This window comes from Ceratotherium simum, chromosome 11, assembly GCF_057802395.1.
Source record: "Ceratotherium simum simum isolate JZ-2026a chromosome 11, ASM5780239v1, whole genome shotgun sequence".
NCBI lineage: Eukaryota > Metazoa > Chordata > Mammalia > Perissodactyla > Rhinocerotidae > Ceratotherium > Ceratotherium simum.
Genome location: NC_141910.1, coordinates 31,939,313 through 31,955,671, shown reverse-complemented (window position 1 = coordinate 31,955,671; position 16,359 = coordinate 31,939,313).

The following is a 16,359-nucleotide window of genomic DNA, read 5'->3' as shown; positions in this document are numbered from 1 at the left end:
AATACATATGTGATATATTAGATAATAAAGAAAAATAAAACAGTGTAAGGCACAGAGAATGTCAACATTGGAAAGAATTTTTTAAAAAAGAAACAGCTTTAAGATATAATTCACAGAGCATATAATTCACCCATTTCAAGCGCACAATTCAATGTTTTTTTAGTATGTTTACTAAAAGCACAATGGTGTTGTGCAACCATTGCCATACTCTAATTTTGAAATATTTTCTCCTCCTTAAAAGAAAACGTGCCCATTAGCTGTCACTTCCCCATTACCTCTCAGCTCCCTAACTTTAAGTAACCAACAATCTACTTTTTTTCTCTATTCTGGACATTTCGCCTATTTTGGACATCTCATGTAAAAGGAATCATACAATATGTGATCTTTTGTAACTAGATTCTTTTACTTACTGTATTTTCAGGATCAGTCATGTTGTTGCACGTATTAGTTTTTTTTAATTGTCAAATAAAATTCCATCATATGGGTGTATCACATTATATTTATCGATTCATCAGTTGATGGATATTTTGACTGTTTCAGCAAACTTTTGGCTATTATAAAATAAAACTGCTATGAACATTCATGTATAATTTTTTGTGTAGCTGTATCTTTCTGTTTCTTTTGGGTACATACGTTAAAGAAAAATTGCACCTGATGGAGTTAAGCAGGCAAGGAAGACTATTCAAAACTTTTGCAAAAGGGAGAGAGCTTCAACTCGGTTCTGCTGAAACAAAAGACAAGAGGATTTTTAAATGTGGGAGTGAGCTAATGGAAAAGTACTGGAGGGCATTGTGGTGGAGGTTGGTCAATGTGATGAGGCCATCTGTGGTTGTTAATTGTCTCTTATGAAAGGAAGGCTCCTACTCTCCCACAGGGACTGAGAAGGGGCACTATCTCCTTGGATGGTTACATTTCAAAGGGATGGCTCCCAGATCCTTGAGAAAGACTTTCCTGGATTTGAAAACTGGCAAGAGACTGGCTGAAGATTTACGTCTCAAAGGAACAGAGAAAAATTTTGCAATTCTAAAGTAAATGCTCTAAGAAAAGGGAGGTCAGTGGCCTACAGTCAGGGAGAAACCTGTGTAAAATTTAGTCAAGCGGAGGGGAACTTGAAGGCTGTCTAAGTCATAAACCTAAGAGTGGATGCTGAGTCATATAGCTCTTGGTTTTACTTTTTGAGGAACAGCCAAACTGTTTTCTTAAGCAGCTACACCATTTTACATTCAGTGTATAGGAGATAATTTTTCCACCTTTTCACCAACAGCTGTAATTGCCTGTCTTTTTAAAATTATTATTATTATAGTCATCCTAGTTGGTGTGAAGTGGTATCTTAAAGTGGTTTCGATTTGCATTTCCCTAAAGACTGATAATATTGAGTTTTCATATGCTTCTTGGTCATTTGTAAATCTCATTTTTAAGAAATATCGATTTAGAACTTCTGTACATTTCTAAATTGGATTATTTGTCTTTTTCAAAAACTGCACTCTCTTTCAAAGATTTCTCTCTTTGTATTATTGATTTGTAAGCATTCATATATTATTTAATTCCATTAATTTATATATTCTGGGTAATGCAGACGACAGGTGAAAATAATAGGTCCTCTCACTTCTCCATTTCACTTTTTCCTATGTAGATACTAAAAAGGGTGAAATGGAATTGCAGAGAATTATGTTTTCCACATCATAATAGTGGTATAAAATTTTGTACTGTAATTACATCACATGAAATGAAAGGCATTAATTTATTTTATTAAAATGCAAAGCTTATGTTAAAAAATTAAAAATGCTTGGTAAAAAGTATCTGTGGTCCTGTCCTGGGACTCAGGATTTTTTTCTTTCCTTTTACCCCAACTCTCTTTAGTTATCCCTAGTTGTTAACGTGTTACCTGGGACCAGCCTTGTAATGATGCATACTGGCCCAGGTGCTGTGTCCTCAGTTTCACATTGGTCATTGACTCGCAGATTGCTCCAGCCTCTACAGGCAAGACTAGTCCTACTCCTCCCTTTGCCTGCTCCGGCTCATAAGGTCAGTATCCTGACTCCTGCTTGGCCAGGCTGGTGAAGAAATTGAGCACAAGACAATTATGTGTTAGGTGGAAGCACTGGGGGAAGAAAGGGCACAGTCTATTGAGTGATAATATCATTGCAGAACGATGCATAGTATTGAAATATGAAGTTGGTTTTTTTTTAACTTTGTTTTTTGTATATGTGGACATTTTCATTATCAGCTTTCAAGATCTCAGTAGCACACAGACAACATCAGAAAATGATAGGCATTGCATGAATAGTGTCCACATTTTCAATTAACAAAAATGTAAGTGATCTTTGGTTTTAGTAGCTTTTTCCAGAACTCCCATGTGGCTTTACAATTTCCTCTGGTTAAGTGCTGTGAAAAACAAGAATTTAACTTCAGATAAGTTTCCACAGCCTCACTAATTTCTGTTTTGAACTGTTGGAGAGACAATCTCCAGGACCTTTGTGTTTCCATCCTGGAAATATTGGGGGAAATTTATTAAATAATGTCTCAGCAGAGACACCCTACTCAGGGAAAGTTACAGAGATAAGTAAGCATAAAGAAATGCCTTACAGATGATTTATGAGATAAAATGAAGCTGACTAATAGAATCTTTTAGATGGTAAGACCTAAAAAGAAGAGAAGTTATTTGCTCTGAAATACAAGATACAATAATACAATAACCTCTTTTTATGATAACAAGTAATCACAAAAATCTCCTGGCTGGTGCTTAATATTAAAAAATAAATAAATAAATAAATAAGAAAAAGAAGCAAAAATTCAGCTTTATATGTGACCAGTTAGCTCAGTTTGTTAAAATGTGGTATTAAGTAGGCCTAGATAATATAATTTAACTTTTATACACAACATTCAGAATTATCAACTTAAACCATTGCATTATAAAAATGAGAAAAGTGAGGTTTATGAAGGTCAAAAAAATTTTCCAAGAAGGGACTTATGATTAGTGCCCTCCTACACATATATTCTGTGTTGTTTTCTCTATTTCACACTGTTCCTATATGAGTTGTTTTCCCTATCCTTTTCTATAGCATATAGATTTCTGTCTCCTATTTTTCATATGATCTATATGCCAGACACTACATTTTGTGTAATTCATTCATTGTTCAAACAATGAATATTTCAAAATAAGTATTTGTATTTCATCCCCATTTTATAGCTGAAGAAACTGAGTCTCAGAAGAGTTATGCAAATTCCCTGAGATCCCAGAGTTAGTAAGTGGCATGGCAAGGCTTCAGATCCAGCAGGGTGGTGTCAACCAAGCCCGTAGTCATTTTAGCAGACAGTGATGATTCTCTAGCTTTACTTCTGCCAAAGAACAAAGAGAAAGATGAAGGAAGGTAAATTAGCAAAAATCCTACTCGGTTCAGTAAATACTGATGGCACTGCTCTACGTAGGTATATTTATTGGATCATATAGGTAGGCAAAAACAAAGAACCAAACCAAGAAAAACCAGAAAACAAACCAAACCAAAACAAAAGCACAACTGTATCACTTGGAAACAAGTTTAGTGGCACTTGGTATTTCATAACCCCTCAATGGGATTATGAAAGTAAATGTATATAGACTCCCACTGCAGACCATGAGGATTAAGAGGCATCAGACTCACCCTCCCATCTTAAACAACTGGAAATCAGAAAACCATATGAAACAATGGTTTTCAGTTATTGGATAGCAAGCGGTGCAGGGCTATGATCCCCTGGAGAAGGAAAACAACTGAGATAAACCCTATAATTGCAACCAACAGCTTACTTTCTGGAGGGAGTTTCCAGGCAACCACTAAGATAATGAGAAGCCAAACAAACCTCAGAAGTCTCACTGAGTGGGGAAGAAAGAGATTACAGTTTGGGGAGACTGAAGTGCCCATAACTTGTGAGACTGCTAGAAAAAAGGGAGTCGTCCAAGGATGTGAGACAGTTTTTATACATATTTTCAAGGATTTTCTCCACTACTCTCTCCTCTATCTCCAATTCCAGCTTTCTTGGCAAGTCAACTCTCTGAATTTCCTCTGACCAATAAAACCATCACTTTCTATAAGCAACTATTTAGAAAGTGTGCTTAAGGAGAAATTCAGCACGAATATGAGTTTCCCCTTGTGTGCTTCCTTTGCACTGATGACTGGTGCTTTTCGTTTGATTTATTTTGTGCAGCGTTTATAATTTTGGGGGGTGGGAGGGTCAATCTGATTCAGCTACTTCTTTGTGACTCCTGTATTAGTTTTTAAAAGCATACAAAATACATTACAGAAAACACAATCTTACTAATCTAGTTGACATTTGCCTAATTTGTAGAAACAGTAAGAAGTCTGAGTATTTATTATAAAAACTGTACATCAAATAAATCAGTTGTTGCTGAATCTCAAGATTAAGAAAAAACTGATAAAAATAATTAACATTTCCTATTCAAGAAATAATACCCAAATATACTCATTCATATGCACCTTAAATGGTAAATATCAATTAATTTAATCATTTATTAATTAAACAAATATTTATTGATAACTTACAGTAATCTTTAGAGCCGTGTGAAACACTGAGAAAAGAGTAAACAGATTATTAAATTGTCTCATAACATGGTTAAATTTAATTCTACTGTGAAAGAAGATATTTTATAGTCATTATAGATATCAAAAAGATAAATGGATCCTATGTTCTAGAGCAACAATAACCCAAGAAATATGAGAATAGCGGAAAGACTAAATAATAAAGACTGTGAAATAGTCTACAAAATAGGAAAAGATTTAAAATATTATAATATCCTGTATTGTTAGAAATGTTAAGATACACGCACACAGATAAGTTACTGGCAGAAGTGAACAATACTTTATTTCAAGAAAATATTATAAGTGCAATTATTCTCAAGGTAAGTTAGGCAATACACATATAAAAATCCTTAATAGTATTCATAGACTTTGAAATAGTAATTTCATTTTCAGGAATTATCCTGAAGAAATTGAGACGTGTACAAATATATACACAAAATCATGTTTATCTAGCTATTATTTAGAATAGTAAAAATCAAAAGCAATATAATATATATTACCAATGAGCTAGCTACATTCATTTTGTCGAGCTGTCTAACGAGATCATGTGCAAATAGTCTCAAAACATAGCTAAGAATATGAGAAAATTCTGAAGACAGAATGTTAAAGTTATCAAAAAATATTTGCAGTATTATTGTCATTCCCATATTTTTATAGGAAAATTACTTTTAAAAGTATCTTTGAATCTCTCTTTCATATTAAGAATGGTCACCTCATGGTGATGTAATCGTGAGTTATTTTTATGATAGCTTTATATTTTTCTGTAGTTACTTTCTAGTTATCACTGCTGTATTTATATGTTTTGTTCAATTTTTAAAGCAGCAGCATATTCAGTCAATAAGTTCAAAAGTATAAGTAAGTGGGGGAAGTCAGAATGGATTTTTGGTTCTGGTAATAAATATTTGTTGGGTTACCAAAGAGATACCTTATTGATTAGTGCCTTTTGAAGGTAGTGACAAGATCTTGCCTATCTTCTAAATAATTCAACTAACTTAGGGGCCTAGGTTGAATAAATCTTATTATTTATTCTCCAACTTCCCATAACAAAGATTTTATCTCTCATTTATCTATCTATCTATCTATCTATCTATCTATCTATCTTTCTATCAGGTTTATATTGACGAAGATAAAAAGGGTTAAAACAAAATCTTCCTTGGCAATAGATAGTGTTAGAAGAGGATCAAGAATGTTCTGTTTTTCCTGCCAAGATCACTAATCCTACAACTTCTTCTGACCAGAAAAATCCACTCCCTGCTCTGTTGCTATGGAACATTACCTTACATACTGATCTCCTAGATTATTCTTCTTTTTCACTAGACATTAATAATTGCTCTGTTATTCTATCTGCATGCCTTAAGTAGTTTAGGCACTATCACTCAGGCTGGAAGCTCGGATTATATAAAGCAGAATTTCTTTTTTTCTTCTGATAATGTAGATCTTTCTAAATATGATCTCCTTAACTGAAAGCAAAATGGGACATTATAAACCTTGGTGATACTTGGCAGAGAGAGTGCCACAGTTTAAAGGGTCAACAGGTATATTCATATATTCATATAGAGAATTACCAGCAAAGGTAAATCTGACACAAGGTGATTTCTTTTTATGAGGTCTTGTAGGTCATCAGTTCGAAGCTTCATTTTAATAGATTAGGAAATGATGCCTGGGACGTTTAAGCAACTTGTCTTTGACTGCATAGCTGGTCAGTGGCAAAGAAAGTACTGGAAGCTAAAGGCTACATCTTAACCCAGTGCTCCTTTCACCACACAAAAAATCTACATTGTGAAGGAAAGATATATTTAGTTGAATGTATCGCCTTATTACAAATCAAGAGACTGAAGGAAAGTTGAAAGTTGATCAAAGTTGCAAGACGGCGGCAACTGTCTTAGAATATAATCAGGTCTCATAATTAACAGCAGGGTGCTACTTCTGTACAAAATTTCTTTGTTTCCTCACAGCTTGATACTTTAAAGTACCATCTTAACTATAGCACACCAAAAGTGCCCATAAAAAAAATTACAACTTAATCTCTCATAGACAAGATTTACCCTAAAACTAATAATGACCAACATTTTTGAATGCTTGCCACATTAGGGAGAGTGCTAAATGCATATTCTTTCTTCTCTGTGTGTCACCACTTGCTTTCTCCTTCCACTTTTCAATTTGCTTTGCCCTAAATCAGGCCTTGACTCCTCAGTTATGTATTTCTTTCCCTTACCCCATTCTGCCCCATTCCATTAATCCAGATAGAATTTTCCACCCATCCTTGGAATTTGCATTGATAATCTAGTATGTCAATGTTTTAGAATTTTCTCTTGTGTGTTACATTGACAGACACCATGGATGCCATAGCTTAGAGCAGATATCAGCAAACTATAGCTCATCAGCCAAATCCAAGCTACTACTTGCTTTTATAACTAAAGTTTTGTTGCAACATAAAGTTATGACCATTTATTTATGCCTTGTCTATTGCAGTTTCCATGTCAGAACAGCCAAGTTTAGTAGTCATAACAGAGACCATGTGGTACACAAGGCCTAAAATATTTACTATCTAGCCCTTTACAAAAAAAAAAGTTAGCTACTCAAAGTCTAGTCTGCAGTCTGGTAACTGTCCGCAGGCCGTTTGTTACTATCAGTGAGGATATAAGTACAGAAACTGAGAGTAAACATTGCAGAAACTTGTATCGCATTTTGACAGATTAACAACATGTCTTTAAATCTAATAATAACAAGAAAAATGGGACTGTTTTTGGCACTTCTTTATAAAATTTTATTTTATGGGTAACATATTTATTGCACTTTACAGAAGTATCAAATTGAAATGAAGAAAAAGAAGATACTTGCCGCTCATCACACAGTGTGGGAAGCACTAGATTCGAGTTCCTTCCTTGGCTATAGATCTGGTTTCTCAATGAAGTAAATATTCCTTTAATGTTATTTTTTAGTATTTTATCTAATTCATTCCCAGTTTAGTTCATTTTTTTCAAGGATAGACTGTAATTGAGCAAAGGAATTTGGCTGATCAGATATAGCCATGAGGAAACGTTTATTATCATCTCTAGCTTACATAAAGCTAAAGAAGAAAATATGCTTCTAAGTGTTTATATATGCTGTTAGTTGTTCATGAATGTCTTCTCTGTCTAGCTGTAGCTAATCGAAAAAATTAATCTGGTTGTTATTCAAATAGGTAGCCTAAGTTACGTAGGGTGATATTTAGCTTAATGATTTCCATTTTCTTCCATCACTCCTTCCACTAAATTGTTCCAACTGTAATATTGCTACATTGTACTTAATGTGAGGAGCAAAATTATAGCATTCAAATAAGTGTTTGCTCTTTATTTTCTGTGGGTTTTTCAAAAAGAATACAACTTATTAAGAAGTAGTCAAATACAACTTGCAAATGCTTTCTTTTCAGCAGGATTCTAAGAATGTTCTGGCTTCTAACACGGCAACTCCTCCTACTGAAATTTACAGTCCAGCCGAAGATGCTTAGTAGAAAGATGTTTAACACCTGTTTTTGAGTGAGACGAGCATAATTACCCAATTTGCAAGAAACAACCAAAGCTAACATGTATATCGTTTTCTTTCATATTTTATTGTTTATAAAGTGCTTCATATATGGTCCCATTTGATTACAGGATCTTTAATCCCATTTCACAGAAGAGACAGATGCAATGATTGACGTGCAGAATCACACAGCTAGTGAAGGACCTGGAACTTGAATCTGTGTTTTCTGAACTCAGTCTCCTGTTTCTCTGTTATTCAACTTTACTCTGCAGTCTCATAGCCTATGCCCTTGCCATAAAACTTCTTGGCCTGGCTTTGTTTACTGCATGTTGACTTATGGAAGCTGTAGCAAATCCCCCAGTTATCGGCATAGTAAAAATCCAAAGCCTTTCAAATGTTCGCTGTTCATGAATATTCATTAATTGAAAATCACTACCAAAACATATTGGATTGTATTAGGCTCTGAAGTAGACAAAGGAGAGAGAATTCAGATGTGTGAGGGAAACTGAACTTCTGGTATGTTGCAGGTGCTGGGCATCCCTTAGACAGTGCCACTTTCCAGATTTATCTGCATATAACCCCACAATCCCAGAATAATCACATTCGCATAAAATGAAGCATCCTAAAATTGCAGAAAAATTTTTGTGGCATTGGCAGGTTGGTTATAACTCTGTAGAAAATGCAGTTGCCCTAGAGAAAACTTTTGATACGGAAAATAGCTCAAATTTATCCCAATGCCTCTCACAATTAGCTCTTTTACGAAATGGGCCTATTAATCTCAATATTTCCAGGATAATTGTTTGTGGCTTAGTGATAAATAGCAAGGCACCATCTGCATGTAAAATCTCTTTATATTCCTTTCCTCTTGTTATTGTATCTTGATGCTAATGCTATTCTTAAGGCCGTATATTTATTGGTAAATATATAGGTACATGCTCCTTATTGAGCCTGGGGTAGATGTACACACACCAAACACATTTCCTGATTTTACCTTTTGTGGGGAACTCTTCTGTTATGAAAATTAACAGTGAGTAAGGATCTGTATAACCAGTTCACTAGCAACTCTAGTTCACCTTGGACTGGGGTTGTATCCATAGTGTAGATAGTACAGATAGTTAAACAATTTGGGTGGCAGAATACACAAGACGTTCTTACCAGTAACTTGTTTGTAAATGTAAATTGTATAGTACATTTAAGTAATTGTGAAACGTGTGACACTGATAGTCAGGGAAAAGAAAATTCATGTATATAATGACCAGTTTTCATATGCCACTTATTTCCAAATGGGAAATTAAACTATTGTGAAATTTCCTCAAAATAACCCCAGTGTATTTATAACCATAATGTGTTTAATTCTTATTATAAAAGAGGAATAATATATTTGTGGACAATTTTTCTTAACACTGAGCTCAAATGTGTTGTCAACATAATTCATATCCTTCTGTGGGGCAATGATTTTCAACACAGGGTGGAGGGTGGCACATATCATTATAAATCTTGTATGCATTTGGTGAAATATCTTAATTTCCATTTCACAGAAAATGTGCAGATGCATTGATTGACTTAAAGGTTATTTTTTGAAATTTGTAATGCCTTTTCTTTCCTTTCTTGCTTAAAAATTACTATTCCACAGAATTCTAAAATGGGACATAACGGTTCTTTACTATTCACATCTCCATTTCTTTATTCCTTTGTGTGGGTATTTACTAAATGGGAACAGCTGGGCATTATCTTCATAAACTATTTCCATGTACCGTTAGGCTTCAGCATCGTTCGTGTGTTAACTCATTCACTTATTTTTAAAAATATCCTGAGTCTATTCTTTACTATGTATCTTGATAAGCAGATTTACCTCTCTGTAAAATTTCTCCAAGACTCTGGCCTATAGATATAATAACTTCTGTTTTACGGATGAGAAAGAAAAAGGACCAGAAATCTTAAGTCAGCATCCCAAGATGTATATCTAGTAAATAAGAAAGGAGGAATTGGGAAATGAATCTTCTAAAATTAAGACAAGGGTTCTTCCAATTATTTCCAGTTTCTTCCCAAACAAATGTTATGAACTTATTCAGACATTTCTCTATGACGTCTCCAGAGAAGGGCAGAGAAGTGTTAGAAATGAATGCTTATGGTCTTGGAATATGGAGAAGAGGTAGAAAAGGGAAATAATATTTATTGAATACTTTTATTTTTAGGTACTTAATATTTGCATTTTGTCCTAAATATAGTTTATAAATAACACTGTAGATTACATACACTAAAAATTAAGTCAGAGAGATTAAATAATCCTTCCAAAATCACACAGTTTATGAATGAGAGAATTGTAAACCCATATTTCTGTTTTAAGCTAAGGTTCTTATCCAATATTTGGCATTTCTCAAACTTTTGGAGGGAGCAGTAACAGCTACAGACCTAATTAAATCACAGACTCCGGAGCAATGACATCAGCATAATGACGGAGCAGGTTGCTCTAAGCTCTGTAACGCCACAGAAACATCAAAAAGAAAAACAAAACCAGAAAATGTCAGAACCAACTTTCACAGAACTAGCTTTGTCAAAACTCTGGAAAACAGTCAAGGATTTATAACAACCTGTGAATACTGAATCAAGAAAAAGGCAACTTGAAAACATTGGGAAAGGTTTCTTCTGTTTTAATTTGCCCTTGCCTCACTCCCTCCCTGGAGCCATGGCAGGGGCAGATCACGTTCCCAGTGTGGGACTCTAGTTCCAGGTACCAGAGTGAGGACAACAGATCTTATTTGCAAATTATTGAGTCCGTCTGTTCTGTACTGTCTGGGACTACCTGAAGGGCTGTGCGAGTGCTCAGATCTGGTTTGCCTAAACAGAACTTAGACCAGAAAAGCCTTGAGCATAGCTGGAAAGTACTGCAAGTAGAACTAACTATTCACAGACACCTGGGGCAAAAGATTATGGTTGAGACACACAATAGACCACCAAAGACCTAGGAGGAAAAGCTGGGGGAGAGTCTTTGGGAAATTAGGACAATCGAAAGCATTTGTATCTTTTACAAGGTATTTAGAAAGCCATGTGTGCCAAACAACAGAACCCCAAAATATATAACATAAAAAAATGACAGAATTATAAGGAGAAATAGACAGATCTACAATAATAGTTGGAGACTTCAATATACCACTATCAATAATAGATAGAACATTTACATAGAAGATCAATAAGGAAATAGAGGACTTGACCAACACTATAAACAAACTAGACCTAATGGACATTTATAGAATGCTCCCCACAACAAGAGCAGAACTCCTTCTTCTCAAATGCACGTGAAACATTCTCCAAGATAGATCGTATGTTAGGTAACGAACAAGTCCCAATGAATTTTAAAAAAATGAAGTTGTACAAAGTATCTTCTCCAACAACTTGGAATGAAACTAGAAATCAACAACAAAGAAAACTGGAAAATTCACAAATATGTGGAAATTAAACAACACTTTCTTAAACAACCAGTGAGTCAAAGAAGAAGTCACAAGGGAAATTAGAAAATACTTTGAGACAAATGGAAATGAGAACATAACATACCAAAACTTATAGGATGCAGTGAAGACAGTACTTAAAGAGAAATTAACAGCTAGAGGGAAAGAAAGAGAGAGAGAGAAAGAAAAAGGAAGGAAAGAAGGAAGGAAGGAAGGAAAGAAGGGAGGGAAGATTGATATTCAAGTGTTAAATAATCAGAAGCATGAAACAGGCTTAGACTATCTTAAAATGCAGAACCTCGGAAATTTAAGACCAAACAACTCTGTTATTTTTGGTCCATAAACTTATTTAAAGCAAATAAAATGATATCTTAGCAGGGTTGGAAATGGCACGATATTTTCTCTACTCAATTCCCCGTGCCTTAATTGTGTCGGGGGAAGAGGGAGAATCTCCCTCTGCCCTTTTCCTTAAGGTTCTTATGGCTGGCCAAATAATTAACAAGACAGGTTAGCAGGAGAAAATAATACCAAGTTTAATAACATGTATACATGGGAGAAACCAGGGACACTGCGTTTCTCAACACAATAGCAGAAATTCTCGTCTTAAATACCACGTTCAGCCAACGACAAAGGAGGATGTTGGGGGTGGGGGGAGTCAGTTACAGGAGATTACCACTAAAGCACAGTAAACAAGAGTAAGGTTATTATGCAGATTTAAGACCTCACCTTCCACATTGATAAGCCTCTAGAAATGAGGCCATCCCCCCCTCTTCCCAAAACAGAGAGGGAGATACCTTTACAAATGGAGATTTCCATTATAAATGTAAATGTTTGTCTGGCAACTCCTTGCAGGGCCATCCAGAGAATGTGGCCAGAGAGACAGAACTTCTGATAAGATGGGCTTGTTGGTGCCTTTCCTATTGTAACATTTATCCTACATTATCTTTACAGCCATCATGATAGAAGATCTGTTCCAGGAAGGAGCCACCATGTCAAATTCTTTAGGCAGTGAGTGGGGGAGGTCAAATGTCCCTCAGAGAAAACAATCAAGGTAAAGAGATATATTTTAGGATGGCCAAATCTTGATCTCCCACAATTGCAAACTTCTGAAGATGTGTTCTGGCCTTTAGTAGAGGATGTGAATTACTTATGAAACTAGTAAAACTCAAGGAAAAATTGTTTAAATCTTTATCTTCATAGAACTTGTCCTCAATTACAAGTATAATATAAAGTGTGTAAGTCTGCTTACCTGTCCAGGCTATCTAAAGTAGCCTGTCTTTTTATTTATCTTTGTCACTATTTATCTCTTTAAAATGTTTCTGTTAAAATATTCGTTACACTTACTACATCTGAAATTATTTGTTTTTCTATCAACTGTGTTTCTAATACGTGTCATCTCCTAATTGAATGTAAGCTGCATGAGGACTTGTGCCTCTTCTACACCTCGAGCTCCTGGAACAGTGGTTAGAACACGGCAAGAGCTCAAGAAGTATTTTTAAATGAATGTTAGAGGAAAATGTTATTATCCTCATCATCCTAAATACTGAGAGACTTTTCTTACCACAAACATATTCACTCGCTCATTCTTAGTGACTTTTCTTTTTGTTCTACATTTTCCAGGCTTTTTAGACACTTCCCATCTGACTTTTGTCACTAATCTTTTTCCTCTTCTACACATGCCAGAACTTCCCAATGACTACTTTTTAAATACATGTGTGACCATGCCTTTACTATGCTCAAAATTATACCAGTAAATAAAATATTCAAGGCCTCCACACTTTGGCTCTATCTTAAGTTTCTAAATACACCAATTTCCCAACAACTCTGGTGCAAATATACCAAAGTTCTCACTATTTTCTTAATTGCCATACAAATAACAACTTTAGTCCAGTAAGTGCTCCTCATGCTCCAGGGACTATGCTAAGCATTTTAGAATCCATTTTCTCATGTAATCTTCCTAACACTCCCGTAATTTAGATACCACTATTACACTCACTGTTCCATTCGCAGGACAGAAACTTTGTCACAGGGCCCAGGAGTGTCAGAGCCGGGATTCTTAACTCCTGTGCTCTGACTAGAAGACCCTGTTCTCCCTGCCTCTATGCCTTATGCTGTCCCTGCTTCCCTGCTCAGAGAGGTTTTGTATGCCTTGCTCCCCAGTTATTTACATCGGATCTATCACTTTCAAGGGCAATTCAAATGCCACTTTCAACTTGATGCCCTGAGTTGTAATTAAATTCTTGTTCTTCTATGTTTTCATATCCCTTTGTATTTCTTATACACCAACCTTGGCATTCTCTGCTGTTCTATTGTTAGGCATGTGGAGGCCTGCTTTCTTAATGCCGATAGTGATGGTGTTTTTATCCTTAATGTCTGGCCTCCAGGTGCATCCATTAAAAATCTCTGAAATGATTCTGTTAAGACTCTGAGCAAGGAATGTAAAAAAAAAATATATATACATATATATATGTATTTTTTTTTTTTTTTTAAAGAATCCAAACAACATTTCAGTGATATTTTCTTTCTCGGTTTCCTTTGTTAAAAAAAAAAAAAAAAAATTAAAGATGTGTATAATGAAATGTCAAAACTTAAGCAGAGTAGCAAGAGGGAATTGTCCAACTCTACTTCTAATAGCCTTAGCTCAATCCCAGGGAGGCAAAAAGGCAATTTGCAAGTTAAATCGCTAATAAACCGAAACCCAATTTTGTAATCACTTTTCCTGAGCTGATAAGCTGCGGGTTCATGAGGGAGCATTGACTATTTCCTGAGAGGCACGGGAGAACACTGAGCTCCTGTCACTCTGTCCTGCTTCTCTCTTCCTGCTTAAATAAGCTAGAATCAGGAAAAGAGGTTTATGCAGAAAGGAAGGAAGGGAAGGCAGGAAAGAAGAAGGGAGGAAAGAAGAGGGAAAGAAGGAGGAATGAAAGGGGGAGAGACGTGGACTATAAAGAACAAAAGAGAAAGGAGGGAAAAATTAACTTATATTTGTAAAAATATTTCTTCCTTCTTAACATGTTTCATTTTTGTACATGTTAAATTCCAGAAAGTCACAAAGCATGTTTGAAAGTTATGGTGGTTATTAAAATACATAAAATCTGGTTTCTCTTTATGTGTGAACAAGACTATTCTTTTTTTTTTTACTCATATTATAATGACATAAATTTATTGTTAAGTGTTTGCTGATAAAACCATCTTGAATATATACTATGGATTTTCATATATATGATTCTGCTCTCACTAGTTAATAAATAATTGGTAACTTGAGTATGTATTTCTTCTTTGACTCAAGAATTATATAAGATAATATTTCTTAAATAACAATATTTCTTAAAGTACTTTATTTTGCTTATTAAAACTTGCATATGTTAGTATCAATAAGCCTTTCTGAATTAACTCTTACAGTGACGTTAATTTGTCACTATCCTTCTTGTTCTTTTTGATGTACATATACATAAATATACATTATATATAAATGATTATTGTAATATATACCTGATGAATATAAAATGTCAAGTTAGGTGGATCTAGACATATAACTAACTTTTTATCATCAAACTTCCTATGTGACGTTGGTTTAAACAAAACTTTTATGGATATCACAGGGTTGGATATTAACTTTTACTCTAAACATAGAGGTTTTGCCATTTTGGAGGTGATTTTAGCCCATTTACAATTTTAGGAGATGAAAAAAATTTTTCCTGAAATTTGCATCACGTTTCATGTTTTATTTTTTTGCTCATTATAATTCTTTTTTATCCTTTTGTGCTTACCCTCTGTATTTCCCTAGATATTTTTTTTATTTTTGACTGAAGGTATATTTTATTATATAGAGGATAGTAAAGGCGACAGTCTGCAAACAGATCAAATATTAAGAGGGAAAAAACATCAGCCCGACTGGAAAGTATTTCCCTAGATATTTGGTATTTGTATATTACACTTTCTTCAATAGACGGTGTTTTACTTAGAAATTTTTGACAAATTATTTTGAACAAAGCTTCTTATCATTTCTGTAAAAACAAAAAGTATATGTTGGTTTGTTCACAGTATAAAATGGGAAATATTTTATACATTTATTTTTGTCAATATCTTACATTATAGTTTTGTTTTCTGTAATCTGAGATTTAAGAATCAAATTTTATAAATATATGTTGTCTTGAACAATATTTTTTAAAAAATTGAATATATGTATTTATACATAATGTTTATGTTAATAATCATATGTATGTGTATATATATCTGTGTATGTAAGTGTATGCAGGTATGTTTTCTAACACTATTGCTTACAGATTATGGGCCTGTTTTAATTTTTAAATTAAAATTATGAGTATTGTGTAATATAAATGCATTAAGTGTGATAAAATATAAATTAATTAATATAATACATTTTATATATTTGTGCAGTCATGCATCCCTTAACAACAGGGATATGTTCTGAGAAATGCACCATTAAGCAATTTCGTTGTTGTGCTAACATCATAGAGGGTACTTACACAAACCTAGACGGTATAGTCTACTACACACCTAGGCTATATGTTATAGACTATTGCTCCTGGGCTACAAACCTGTACAGCATGTTGCTACACTGAATATTGCAGGCAGTTGCAACACAATGGTATTTGTCTATCTAAACATATCTAAGCATATCTAGAAAGGTACAATAAAAATATGGTATAAAAGATAAAAAATGGTACACCTGTATAGAGCACTTACCATGAATGGAGCTTGCAGGACCGGAAGTTGCTCTGGGTGAGTCAGCGAGTGAGTGGTGAGTGAATGAGAAGACCTAGGACATTACTGTACACTACTCTAGACTTTATACACTTAGGCTACACTAA